This window comes from Sinocyclocheilus anshuiensis, unplaced genomic scaffold, assembly GCF_001515605.1.
Source record: "Sinocyclocheilus anshuiensis isolate Anshui unplaced genomic scaffold, SAMN03320099.WGS_v1.1 scaffold338, whole genome shotgun sequence".
Taxonomy (NCBI): domain Eukaryota; kingdom Metazoa; phylum Chordata; class Actinopteri; order Cypriniformes; family Cyprinidae; genus Sinocyclocheilus; species Sinocyclocheilus anshuiensis.
In genome coordinates this window covers 497745-511852 of record NW_015542339.1, presented here as the reverse complement: position 1 = coordinate 511852, position 14108 = coordinate 497745, and the positions used below count along the sequence as shown (strand labels likewise).

The 14108-nt window shown below is 39.3% G+C and overlaps 1 long non-coding RNA gene across 1 annotated transcript in view; it reads left to right on the top strand.

Annotated features, from left to right (window-relative positions):
* Positions 1-5471, top strand: part of LOC107691201 (uncharacterized) — an 8530-nt gene extending 3059 nt beyond the window's left edge. The window contains exons 2-3 of the long non-coding RNA XR_001634520.1: positions 2414-2424; positions 5462-5471. This is a non-coding gene — a long non-coding RNA (uncharacterized LOC107691201). The remainder of the gene's footprint in view (positions 1-2413; positions 2425-5461) is intronic.
* The last annotated feature ends 8637 nt before the right edge of the window (positions 5472-14108 follow it).

Here is a 14108-nt window from a genome sequence, read left to right as displayed (position 1 = left end):
TGTTATTTTTAGCGACATCATATGACCCCTTTAATATAGTTAAACCACAAATTAACCATGGTTTTGCTACACTAAGCATAGTTTAACCATGGTATTTGTAGTAAAACGTGTTAAATAAATGGTAATAAATATGCCAAAAAAACATGCCATTACACTTTTATTACAATAAAACTATGGTTAATTTTCATTAACCATAAATCTTGTACACAGTCGACAGAATTTCATTTACACCGAACCTAATCACCATTCTGTTGTCTTGCTATTGCCTTTTCATTTTGGAAATCTGTTTTAATCTTGAATTTCTATAGCAAAGAAGCGAGCTATAAGTCATAAGAGAACTGTAAACATGTCTTAAGTAATAACTGGTTGAATGCAACAGGATATGCGGTTGCTTCTGAAACTTGTATACCATACTCAGCACCCAGAGTGACGCAGTGCAGCTCAAAACCGTGTGTCTTCTCACATTTGGTGCTACATTTCACCGCTAAGTGTGAATTAGTGATGCTGACCCTCCCTGTGTTTCTCGTCTGGGTTTTGAATGCGCATGTTGGTGTGTGTTTACACTGTAAAGCTGACCCTGAGTATAAAAACACCACTACAAATATTCTCTTAAGTTGCTCTGTTGTTCTATAATGATGGTGATCAGTGTAAACTGCGAGTGACTCCCTAGAGGCATTTACTTAGCAGACTAGCACAAAGGCATTTACTTAGCAGACTAGCACAAAGGCATTTACTTAGCAGACTAGCACAAGCTAGCGCTGTTTAACTGGCCTTCTTTGTCTAAAGTGTAATCAGCTGTGTGTGGCCTTTATTCATTGAGTGCTGATGGATTTTTGTCTAATCATGTTCAAAACCTCATCCACCACTGTAAACAGGGAGGCAACTATTTACAGAAATTAGCTGCTAGCTTATAAATATCACCTTAGCATGAGGTTATTCATAGGGTATTCATGTTATGCAGTGACATTTGAACACTGTAGCTTTTGAATATGTTATTTTATATTTATTTTAATCAGAGTTTTTGATAGTATATGAATTTCTGAACTTTTTTGAACAGGATCATTTAAAGCGAGACCAGCTAATACTACAAAATGTCAAAATTTACTGAAATGCATTGCTACTCACTGACGTTTGGGTTGATGTCACTTCCTGGAGGATGAGGTCATTAAGGAACTGCCATTGTTAGTTAAAAGTATTACAAAAGACACCAAGTCACAGGAAAAGCCTGTGAAAATATTAACAATTTAAACAATATTCCTCCCCCAAAAAAGCTAACAGCAAACTATAATGTCATACTTGTATTTTTACGCTTGGTTTATGCTTAAAGTATTACATTGTTAGCTTAGCAACATGCAGCATGCTCTTATGTGATATTTTCATAAGCCCAGAAATACACAGCATATTTGTGTGCTATGTGTTTTACATTTCATTAAATGTCTAAACATTTTGATTAGCAAAAGGACAAAATTAAGAAATAATTGAACTAGTTTTTAATAAATTGACAGTTTTGGTATTAGAAGTAAATTGTGCACTTGGAGATATTAAAAAATGGCAACATCAATTCAAACTAATCTAGTGAAATTATTTATAAATCACCCTCATTTAAATGAATTGTGATATTGTTATTAAATAAAAACAGCTAATATGATTTCCATCCTTTAAAAAGTTGATAAAAAAAAAAAAAATGCTGTATATTTTCATGTCTTATCAAGAAATATCAACCTATTTTGATTAGCGAAAGGAAAAATTAAGAAATACCTGAAATAGTTCTAAATAAATTGCCAGTTTTTATGATAGAAGTCAGCGGAGAACCTAGGGATATTAAAAACAGTTATTTTAAATTGACATTGTTATTAAAGAAAACAATCTAATATAATTTTTATCTTTTCTTTAAATATCGATTCATAATGTATCCTGTATATTGACACACACATGGACTTCATAACCTGACTAATACCTTTGGACCCTCAGGTGCTGTAGCCAGTTTGTTTGGGTCAAATATCACTCAGGGGGTCTTTTGTTTGTCCAGATGCCTCCAAGACACAGAGAAGGACTTCCTGGATGTTATCATGGCTGAACTATTCTCACCCTTTCCTTCAGAAACAGTATTATAACGTCATGTACCGGACCCCTCCCTGCATCTAAGCAATCAACATACAAGTCCCTCTCACCCTCTCACACACGCAAGTGCGTCCACACACACGCCAAACCCTCACACTCTCTCGGCAGCACGTAATTGCCCTTTGGCTTTTGTAGCTCATTGTCTTCCTGCGTTCCCGAGGAGGGACAGCTGGTGACAATGGACGAGGGACAGAGAGATAAAGAGAGGGGGTTGGTGTTAAAGAGGGGTCCGGACTCTCCTCCACTCAGCGCGATCTGTCTCACTCTGTTGCGGTTTTAACCAGATAACCAGTTATTATTTGCGTGACACGCAGCCACAGACACCTGTCTCTGATGAGACATCTGTCTCTCTGTCATCTGGTCTCTTACTAAGAGTAAACGGGTTTCTGCCTTCGGCTCTTTGAAGTGGCGAGACGCTGCCGTAGCTGTTAGCATGAGGCCTCCTCGGAAAATTAGAAGGAAGGAAAGGAGATGATTAAAGAGAGAGCGACAGGTCGAAGGACCTAATGACTGCCTGAGGCCAGGATGTTGAAGTTGTGAATGTTGAATGCGTCCATCACATCCTTTAACAGTAGGACAAACACATGTAGATGGGGACTTTTAATCAGCGATCGAGGCTAGGAATGGTGATGGACTTGTTTTTTTCATGGTATAGCTGGTGAGCAGGGTTGCCAGGTTTTTGCAACAAAACCCGCCCAATTCCTACTCAAAACTAGCCCAATCGCGTTTCGAGGGGGGTTCTCCAGTAAAAAGTGCATTCCGGGGGGGTAAAATGCACGTTTTTTGTTGGGGATCCTCCAGTAAAATTCGCATTCCAGGGGCTAAATATCACGTTACTGGGGTCCCTTCAACCCACGGACATGAAAAATAACCCGTGGCAACAGTGTTAAAGTAGCCCAATTCCACGGGAAAACTGCGGATTTGGCAACACTGCTGGTGAGTCAGTCAAAACATTAGATTTTATCACCGAAACACAGTGGCGGTGATCACACCTACACCACTGACACAATCGCTGTGTTTCAAAACCTAATGAGCTTTTCGAAATTTGTTCGAAAAGATCAATAGAGTTTGATATTAACATGTGTGCTATGTATTTTTGTTTACGATAAAGTATTGTGTTGTTAACTTAGCAACCTGCTAACTACAATCTCTTACTCAACTCTTTAAAAGCCTAGAAATACATAGCAATTTGCTGTGTTTTTACTTTTAAGAAAGTATCATGTGATTAGCTTAGCCACATTCCAAATGCAAACTCATCTTTTTAACAAGCCCAAAATAGCATTTGTGTGCTGTGTTTACACATAAAATATCACATTGTTAGCTTAGCAACATGCTAACTACAAACTCTTACACGCCACTCTTAATAAGCCTAACAAAAACATTTGTTTGCTATGTGTTTATGTTTATTAAAGTATCTTGAGATTAGCTTAGCAAAATGCTAACTACAAACTCAATTTGTTATGCTTAAAGCACGTCAGAATCCAATGTTACCTTCACTTCCGGTCTCCTGAGATGCTTTGATTTGATTGATATTAGAAGGCAGCACAGGTGTATCCTTCACTGCCTGATATCCTGTGAGTTCAATTCCGTGACAGCTGAACTAGAAAAAAAAATTGAAACAAAGATGGTATTGAATAAAGATTTTTGTGTTAATGTAGGCTTTTCCATATTAAGTGTCATTTCTAGTGAGATTAGATTTGTAGTAAATTAGAAATCAGTATTTTAGTAGTTAAATTCACTTAGTTATCATCAAAGCTTTCTCTATTTTGTTCTAGACCATTAAACAATTATGCTGCTTCATAAATCTGTCCGAAATCAGTTTTGTGAGGTACCTTTGAGCGCAAACACTCTGTAAAGTCATTGCTGGATAAGGCAACGAAGCATCAAGTCAGCTGCCTAAGATTTCAGATGCAGCCAAAGTATTACACTGTTAGCCTAGCAACAAGCTAACTACAAACTCTTATGCGGCCTGTAACCAGTTACGTGTAATCTGGATTACGTAATCAGATTCCACAAATGTAGTACTTGTAATTAGAGTATATTACATTTTAAAATGCTTGTAATCAGAGTACAGTTACTTTTTTATGGATTACATGTTTACATATTATTCATACAGTGGCAGTAAATTATTCATAATTTATCAATTCTGGAAGTTTGGATAAAAATATTTCAAACCGGGAAGACTGTATGCTTGTCGTTGTTTTCATGTTTAGTAATGTGTTTAATGCAGTGATTTTCAATTCCCGTTTTTGTCACCCATTAAAATATACAATTTGTTGAAATATCACAGAAGTTGTTAATATTTAAAAAAACAATTAACAACACATTAGCATGTTTACAGTTCTCTGATGTTGATTAATGGTCAGACTGACATGCAGGCAAACAAATACAATATTTATATGTGTTTAAATTGCTTTTATTTTACATTTTTATGATCGAATAATTACATTTTTATCGAACTCACTATTCACTCTCTGTCAACTTACTAATGTAATGTTTAATGCATTTTATGATGTTGATATCAAAAATGGAATATGGTTACGCTTTATTTTAAGGTGTCCTCGTTACAGTGTAATATTTACATTTAAGTACTGAGTAATGTGCTTACTATATGGTTAGGGTTAGGATTAGGGTTTGGCTTTGGGTTACTTGCATGTAATTATGCATAATTAATTGTTATTATAATAGTAAGTACATGCAATATGTGTAACAAATACTCTTTGCTTTTTATATCAATATGGTACATTTAAAACATAAAAAATAATAATCTAAAAGTAATCTAAAAAGTAGTCAGATTATTTTACCTAAAACGAGTGACCTAGATTATGTTACTAGCAACAATTTTCATCATGCAATCTGTAATTAGTAATGGCCTACAATTCGAAAGTAATCTACCCAGCTCTGCCTGTAATATAGGCCTATTTGTGGGCTACGTGTTTTTACGCTTATTAAAATGTCACGCTGTTGGGTTAGCAATATGCATATTATGGCAAATGGTCATTATGTCCACTCCAAATCAGTCATTGATGAGTGATTTAGGGAGCAGATAGCGAGAAAGCTCACTTGGTTTTGGAGCAGAGCTAATGTAAAGTTGAAAAAGTCGATGTTGTAGTTCCTGTCAGTTCACAGCTGTCTCTCTCACTCTCTTGCTACTAGTGGTTTTCTGTTCCCATCATCTCACTGACTGGTTTTCTGTTTATTTCTTTGTTGACTGCTGCATTTCAACACCCTCGCGGTCTGATGTCACTCCGTGTGTCGCAACTGGTAGCTGGTTTTATTAGGTTTGGGTCTTTAAATGTGATCTTCAGGTCTGACTCAGCTGCTCTACCATGTGACAGAGTTTAGCGGTGAATCATTTAGTTTGCGTGTGTTTAACAACTGGTAGTTTTTGCAGAAGTGAACTGCAAGTAAATGCACACTCATGCACACTGCTATCAGAATCTGGGCCATTGCTTTTATTGTGTTAGTGGTGTTAGCTGAGGCAAGCGTCATTACTATTGTTTATACTTAGGGTTGGGTTTTTTTAGTATTACACTTTGGTGCATGACACGTCCAACACAGTTTGTGTTACGAACATGAATGATTTGTCAAATTTTTGTGCAGCTTAATTGAGCAGTATGTGTTTATTTTATTACTTTTCCAAGTGTATGATCAAGTTTTGCTTAAAGCTGCAGTCCGTAAGTTTTTGCCTCTTTGTCGCCATCTCTGTTTGAAAACCTGGAATTGCAGCTGTGTGTGGAATTATCTAGCTTGCGTGGGTTGTGAGTCGGCACGGCTCCAGCGCGGATGGATCCATTGATTTCGGATCATTTTTAACCAAAAAAAGTTACAGACTGCAGCTTTAAATATCATTGAGACTTGCAGGTGGGCTTTTTTAATTAGGCCAGTGAGCAACCACCTAGCAACCATCCATAATACCATGGCAACCACCTAGCAATGGCTTAGCAACCCCTAATAACACCTAGCAACCATATAGAAACATGCTAAAACAGGCCACAACACCCTTCCAACCATGTATCACTGTGTAAAACCCACCCAGGACACCTTAGCAACCACTCTAAACACCCTAGCAACTGCATGGCTACATCCTAAAACAACCCAGAACACCCTAGCAACCACATAACATGCAAAAACCATCAGAACACCCTAGTAACCATATAGCAATGTGCAAAAACCACCCAGTACACCCTTGCAACCACTCAAAACACCCTAGCAACTGCATGGCACCAAGCTAAATCACCAATAACACCCTAGCAACTGCATAGCAACAGGAAAAACCACCAAGAACACCTTAGCAACCACTTAAAACAGCCAAGCAACTGTATAGCAACATGCAAAAACCATCAGAACACCCTAGTAACCTTAGAGAAATATGCAAAAACCACCCAGTACACCCTGGCAACCACTCAAAACACCCTAGCAACTGCATAGCAACATGGAAAACCACCAAGAACACCCTAGTGACCAAATAGCAACATGCATAATACATCCTAATACAACAACCTAATACATCCTAAATGCTGTATAGCGGCATGATAAAACCACCCACAACACCCTGCCAAACACATATCAATGTTCAAAAACCACCCAGGACACCTTAGAAACCACTCAAAACAACCTAGCAACCATACAACAACACCTTGGCAGCCAGTTTTGCATCCACTCACATTTTATTTAAACAAATTTTGGTCTGTTAATTCTGGAACAAGAAAATCAAGTCTTCTGGCTTGAGATGGAACCAAAAACCGAGAACATAAGAGAAAGGTTTATAAATCTTATGTACCGCCCAAAGGGTTACATCATTCAAAAGATAAGCTGACACTGCATTAGCCCCAAACGCTGGCCATTGAAAGACAAACACCAATATTCCCAGGTCTTAAATTTGCTCGGACAGATGAAGTAAAGCCTGTCTCCTTTAGTATGATGGCTGTTGGTTGGATTCAAGTCTGAATGAAATGGCCATTATTCTCATTCACACGGATCAGAGGCCAGCATTGCCCCAGAGCAACAACAACCTCATCATTTGGTGCCCTGACCCCGCCTACAGCTCATCTCTCTGACGTTTTAAACACCCTAATTTAATGCCCCCTCTCACAAGAACATATTTGTCCCTCAATCTCTAGTCGACACCCAAAAGCCTTCGCTCTTTACATCATGCACATAGTAGCCATTGGGACAAAACTCTTTGGGTTTTCATTGGTGATTTGATATCGACTTTGACGAAACTGCATGCTTCACTCTGCTTACATGGCAGTCAAATTCTCGCACAGTCATTTACATGGACGTGACTTCAGACAGACACACAAGTGCATATTCCTTCACCCGTCTGGTTAATGCCGCCAACCCTGGAGTTTAATCCCAAAATCAATCTCCTCTCCAGGGCTTCCGCTTGCTTCACCGTGGCCTTGACAGACAATAAGATCCAGAAGAGAGAGAGAGCGAGAGAGATCATCCGTCTGTAAAGTAGGTCTTCCATTCAAACCAGCTCACCCTTATTCTTCCCATTCATGGTGCTGGGGATGGCTGTTTAGGCCAGACAATGCCTGGTGGTTTGCTGGGATCTGAAAGGACCGTGCAGACCCAGGCAGAGGTCTGTCGTCTGTGCCAGATTGAAGGCAGATCTCATTAGGAGGAGGACGTGAACTCAGAAGCTGAAAGATTTACATGTTTGTGTTGGAAGGCTAATGCAAATTTAAGATGCCATGTAAACTTTGGATTATCTGGCTATATAAGGTTCTTCGGGGACACAGCCTTTCAAGGTTTAGGTTTAATAACCAACTGGGAAAAAAATAGTCACATACTTTAATTATCAATTATTATTTCTCCTATTCATCTTGCTTCAAGACCCAGATTTTACATTGGACATCAAGTAGCAACCCAACACAGAATCTAAATTGTTCCCTCATACAAATTTAGTTAGAGAAATCTTGTAATAAAATGAGTTAATATTATATTGAATATAATATTACAGTTACAACTGGTGAGAATTCGGCAATCTGTCTAAATAAAGCCAAATGAATTTGAGCCTTGAGTTTGATTGGATGGACAACCTTTGACATCAACAACAAAAGAAGCATTTATCCACCATTTTAAGAGTAATGAGCATGATAATATGATTATTTGCAAAAGGATTGTTTTTCCTGCTGTCCTAGACCCTTTTTGGGGGTTGTGACCTGCCTGATCTGTCATTGACAGCAATGCGATTAAAATGAGAGCAGATGGAGATTTGGTCCCCTACTTCTCCAGATTTTCCCAATAATTTATTTCAGTGATGTTCACATTTGTGTCTTTTGATTTCTACCAAGGATCTACAGGAGAAACATCTGAGACAAAGTCTCCTTAGCTATGAAAGAGCAACTTCTTTTCCTATGGGAACTTAGGGTTAGGACAGGAAAACCTCATCTTCATATCACATCACAAAGGCTTCAAAAAGTCTATAAACACAATAACCATAATCTGGGCGACCAGTTCCACTGCTGCTATCTCTGTCCTGCAGATCCACTGGCATATTGTCCCAAGAGGATGGAGGGGGTGGAAAAAGACAGACAGAAAGTAGGGAAGAAAGGGGGATAAAAGTTGATATTTCATACAGAAAAGATCATCACAGCTGCGGGTTGAGGATAGTTTCTGTTGAAGAGTGATTAGTTCCTTTGGGTCTTTATTGAGCTGATGTTTTACTGCTCAGTAAGTAATATTTCTTCATTGCTGTTGGATTTAGGACCCCTGCCCCCTTCTTCAAAGCTGGTTGTGTGTGTATGCAGGGGGTGGTGGAGCCTTGTCCCCTGCCCCAGACAATGGGTGCAGATGGCTTTCAGGGTGGGGTGAATGTGGGGTGGGTAAAGACAGACATCTGCAAGAAAGAGAGGGAGAGAGTGTGGTGTTTCATTCTGGAAAGCTAACTGTGTATTTTGGGTAGGAGGAATTGGCCAAAACTAGTCAAGAGGAGACAAATCTGCAAATATTAACCAGGAGAGTGTCTCAGACATGAGTTGAGGGCCTAAAATCATCCACATAATAAAACCAGTATTGTTTTCAGTCATTTACCAACCCTCATGTTGTTCCAAAACAATTTGGTTTCTTACACCTGAAACTAGATATTTTGCAGAATGTCCAAGCTGCTTGTTTCCCTGCAACAAACATTAAAGTTATTTATCCTCTCTAGCTCCAAAAAGGACAAAAACAGTATAAAAGGTGTCTATATTACTTGTTTGCTGTGTCACGTTAATCTCTTTTGAGTGAAGTGTGGTTGACAGTTTAAATAGTTTTTGTTAAATCAGACACCATGTGTTCCTGAGGAAGTGACAACTCTCAGCCCCTGGTGCAAGTGGGTCAGTGTGGCTTGGGGTGTAAGGCTGATATCCGCTGTCAAGAAAACCCATCTCATCCTGAAGTCTTACACCCTATCTACCCTGCAAGCAAACAACATGACAAATCTAGAACTCGACCGTCATAATCACCCAAGCTAAGCAGAGCACTTGCTGACAGATTTGTTTATAATGGGAGCTTTCCAGTTTAGTCATGTCATGTCACCCGCTTGTAGTCCATTCATCTGTCACTTTGTAGAAGCTAATCAAATTAAGACGGATGCCAGTGTGGGTGTGACCAGTCCTCATCTTTGAAAACTGTGAACAAAACTGCAATAGGTAAAGGAAAATATGAGTCAGACTTAAATAACTTGTCCACTTCCAATACAGATAAATATGTTTGTGCAGTGAATGTATTACCGGAAAATCCAGTTTAAGCTTTTAGCTGTGTTTTGGAACATGGTAACAAGTCTACACTGAGGCAGGTTTCTTGCAGGTCCAAGTTGGTCATTAGCTGATCCAAGCTGGTCTTTAGTTGGTCAATCCAGCCACTATGTTCCAAAAACCAGCTCGACTCCTTGGTGTAAGTTAGTTTGTTAATGGTCCAAGATGGTCTACCATCTTATCACCAACTTGGACCAGCAAGAAACCAACTACCAGCTGGACTTATCAAAACATACAACAGGTTTACAGAACATAGTATCTGGTTGACCAACTTAAGACCAACTTGGACCTGCAAGAAACCAGCTACCATGTTACAAAAGACAACTAGCATCAAGCTCAAGCTGGATTTCCAGCATGGTTACTGGCTGCCACGAACATGTAACTATCAAAATTCCATTTCCAATTAAACAATTTTGGTATTGGTTGGGTCGCCTCTTGATGTTCAGAGTAAAATCTGGGTCCTGAAGTAAAACAATTTGAGAACCACTGATCTAGTGACACAAATACCCAGATACAGTTCCTAAGAATGCATAGACCTCAGAACATGTTACATAGCAGAGTTGGGTTACTAACCAATGGTTGTTTTTCTCCCTTCCAGAAACACAAAGGCATCAGTGTGACCTACTGCTCAATATAGTTGCCCTGAGACTGATGCATTACATGCACACAATGGGCTTATCTCACAAGGAGGCCAGTGTGTGTGCGTTATGACATGGGGTCGTCCTGGATTAGACGGCCGATCGGTCCTCAATGTGCACGCTAAGATATCATGAGAGTTCGCAGGACAGGGCGGCTCTCACAGTATTGCGTTACAGGAAAGAGAGAACCAACAGGTAGAAAATGAACCTAAATATGATCTCATGCTGTTCCCTCCCCTTTCTTTCTCTTCGCTCCCCTCCCTCATTCTTGGCTGCCAGCCGTCACACGGGAGACACATTACATGACTCCCTCCTTTTTATTTCCCCCCGCAGCATTCTCTCTGAACCATCAGGCTGGTAAAGGGAGGAAAAGATGCAGTCGGATATTGGTGGTGTTGTTTCGGTGCCTTAATCCCTTTTTAATATCAGATTTAAGGAGGCGGCAGATAGGGACTGGTGAAGACAGAGCCAGATCCCAGTGCCGAGCTGGCCTCCTAGAGTCTTGCTGCAAAGTCATTCCATCTAAACACAATCTCATAGCGGCCTGTCCTCATTTAGAGGGCTGATGGGAGCATGTTTATCATCGCATTGCTGACATGGCTTTGGATCTGTTTGGCTCCAATTCAAGAAGCTTCTGTTCTCTCTGAAACGGGCTCGGATTGAGGCCAGTTACAGTCTGGCTGGTGCTAATTTTAGTCCTGGCTTAACTGGACTTGCACGCTTTACTTCTAATCATAAAACAAAGCTGTTGTAAAATAGCCATTTTAAAGTGGACAGTTCTAGACAGTTCTGACTGGTCAATGTCCGTCATGCTAAAACCTACCGAAGGCCTTTAGCCGTGATAAAAATACAGTTTTGCAGTTCATGTCTGTTGGCATAGAAATCATAGAAATGCTAATGTACTTCAAAAAGATAGCAAAATTATTTAGATATGCAAAAATATTTGTTTGCAGTGGCATATACAAACTTTTGCTCAATAACAGGGGGAACATACTGTGGATATATTGTGCCTTTGGATGTAAGAATCGGAATGCAAATAATTTTTTATAGAATAAAGACGCCATTTGAAACTAAACGCAGATGTTAAATTTTATTTAAAGGAACACTCCACTATTTTTGAAAATAGGTTCATTTTCCAACTCCGCTAGAGTTAAACAGTTGAGTTTTACCATTTTCAAATCCATTCAGCCGATCTCCGGGTCTCTACCGCCAGACCTGGAGATCGGCTAAATGGATTCGAAAATGGTAAAAGCTGTAGCACTTTTAGCTGTAGCTTAGCATAGATCATTGAATCTGATTAGACTGTTAGCATCTCGCTCAAAAATGACCAAAGAGTTTCTATATTTTTCCTATTTAAAACTTGACTCTTCTGTAGTTACATCGTGTACTAAGACCGACGGAAAATTTAAAGTTGCAACTTTTCATTTTCCGTCGGTCTTAGTACACGATGTAACTACAGATGTTACCGCCAGACCCGGAGATCGGCTGAATGGATTCAAAAATGGTAAAACTCAACTGTTTAACTCTAGGGGAGTTGGAAAATGAGCCTATTTTCAAAAATAGTGGAGTGTTCCTTTAAACAATAGGTTTACATAATACGCATTCACATATGCAGACATATTGTATTAGCCCTACTGTTACAGCATGAAATACTATTTATATATTTATTAATATTATTTAAACATTTTACATAACATTTACCTATTTTCTCTCACAATTCTGAATTTTTTTTTCATAAATGCAGCTTTATATCTCCTAGTTCGGATGTTATAGTTTGTCAATTCTGTGGGGAAAAAAGCTAGAAGTGTGGCATTTAAAAGCATGATTCTGAGCCAAGGGGAAAAGAGAGAATGACGAGTTGATTTTTCTTATCAGAATTATAAGATATAATCTCGAAATTGTGAGAAAAAAAGTCAGAATTTCAGATATGTAAACTCAAAATTATCTTTTTTATTCTTTTATTCCATGGACTCCATAGTTCGCTACTATAAAACTGTAATTTTCTGCCACCAAAAACACGTAATCACTGTTTGCAAACACCAAAATGGGTCTATAGAGACCAGAGACTCGCGCTTATGACTGCACATGCTCATTGGATGGCCTGAAAAATTGTTTTTGAGTATAAGAAACAACATTCATGGGGCATTTCATTCCAGATTTTGTTGCCGATTTGAAATATGTAATTCAATTGCAAGTTCAGGAAGCAGTTTTTGAGATTTCAGGATTCCCCCATTCACTTAGATAGGACTTGGTCTTGGATGCCCGAAATAGCTGCGTTGCAAAAATGGCTGCCGAGTAAACGGACTTTCCTTGTAAGGGGCTTTGCATCCCTCCTCCGACAGCACCTGCTACTGATTAGCATTAGCAAGTAGCAAAAGAGGCTTTCGCTGGATCCTATTCTAGCCAAGTTGCTTTACCATATATTTAGTCTTAAATATATGATAAATATGCTAATATGCTTTAAATGACATAACACATTATTTTGCAGAAGCTAAAAAAATAAACATTTGCTTGTGTTTTCAGTGAGGAAGTGAACAATTTAGCCACTAGCTTAACACTAAGCTCAGTTAGCTTAAACAAGACATCAAGAGGAAGGGGGAACAACATCTTGCATAACACCAAGCTACGATGCAATGTGAAGCCTACTAGCTATTTCGAAGAAAGGACGAGCCCTTTGAAAAGTTTGTAAACAGCCTACGGTCGTACTTTCTCGCCGTTCGCAGAGTTACGGCAACAGGTGTGTTCTCAGGACACCCGCTTCTATTATATGCGTCAGATACTAGGAACATTTTATTCAAGTGGTCTTTCAATGTGCTGAAACGCTCACATGCAGACCTTGAGAGTTTAGGCGTGTACAAGTGTTATAAGTCACACTCACATACATCCATCTCTGTCACTTAGGAAACCTGACCCTCCTATTTACGTCCGCTCAGGTCAACACGGGAGAGAGACGCATTGGAGACAATGTGCTGATCCTGATTAACCCTCTCTGACCTACACTGTCAACCTACACTGTGTGTGTGAGAAAGAGAGAGTATGAGCCAGGTCCCCATGTGCTATTGTGGGTAGGACGTTGCTTAGGGATTGTGTCTATGTGTGTGTGTGTGTGTGGACCTGCAGTGCTGTGGGCTCCATTAAAGGCATTGTCCCCTAGTTGGGACATCCTCCTACCTCCCTCCACAGTGACCCCGCTGACCTCTTTTCATGCGTAGATGGGGTCTGCCTCTCTCTTGCCCTGGCACAGGCATGGGACGGTTTCTTCCTTGAAAGTAGTTGGGGTGACTCCAATACACCATCTGCTCCAGCTGTCTTGCTCATTGGACACCGGTTCACAGCGGGACTCGTCACTCAAGGATATTATACCAACAGAATATCATTTACACCCGTAAAGACAAATGATCGGCCCACATTAGAAAGGCACACTGCTGCCCATTTGAAGTGGGTTCACAGCAGCTAACATAAAATATATTGATTTTAGTTTAGTTAGATTCACCAGAGCAGTTAAGAACCTAAAAAAAATATATTAAAAAAATTAATTTTGATATATATATATATAGAGATGTTTACAATGATATAACTGCATGTATAATTTATATATATA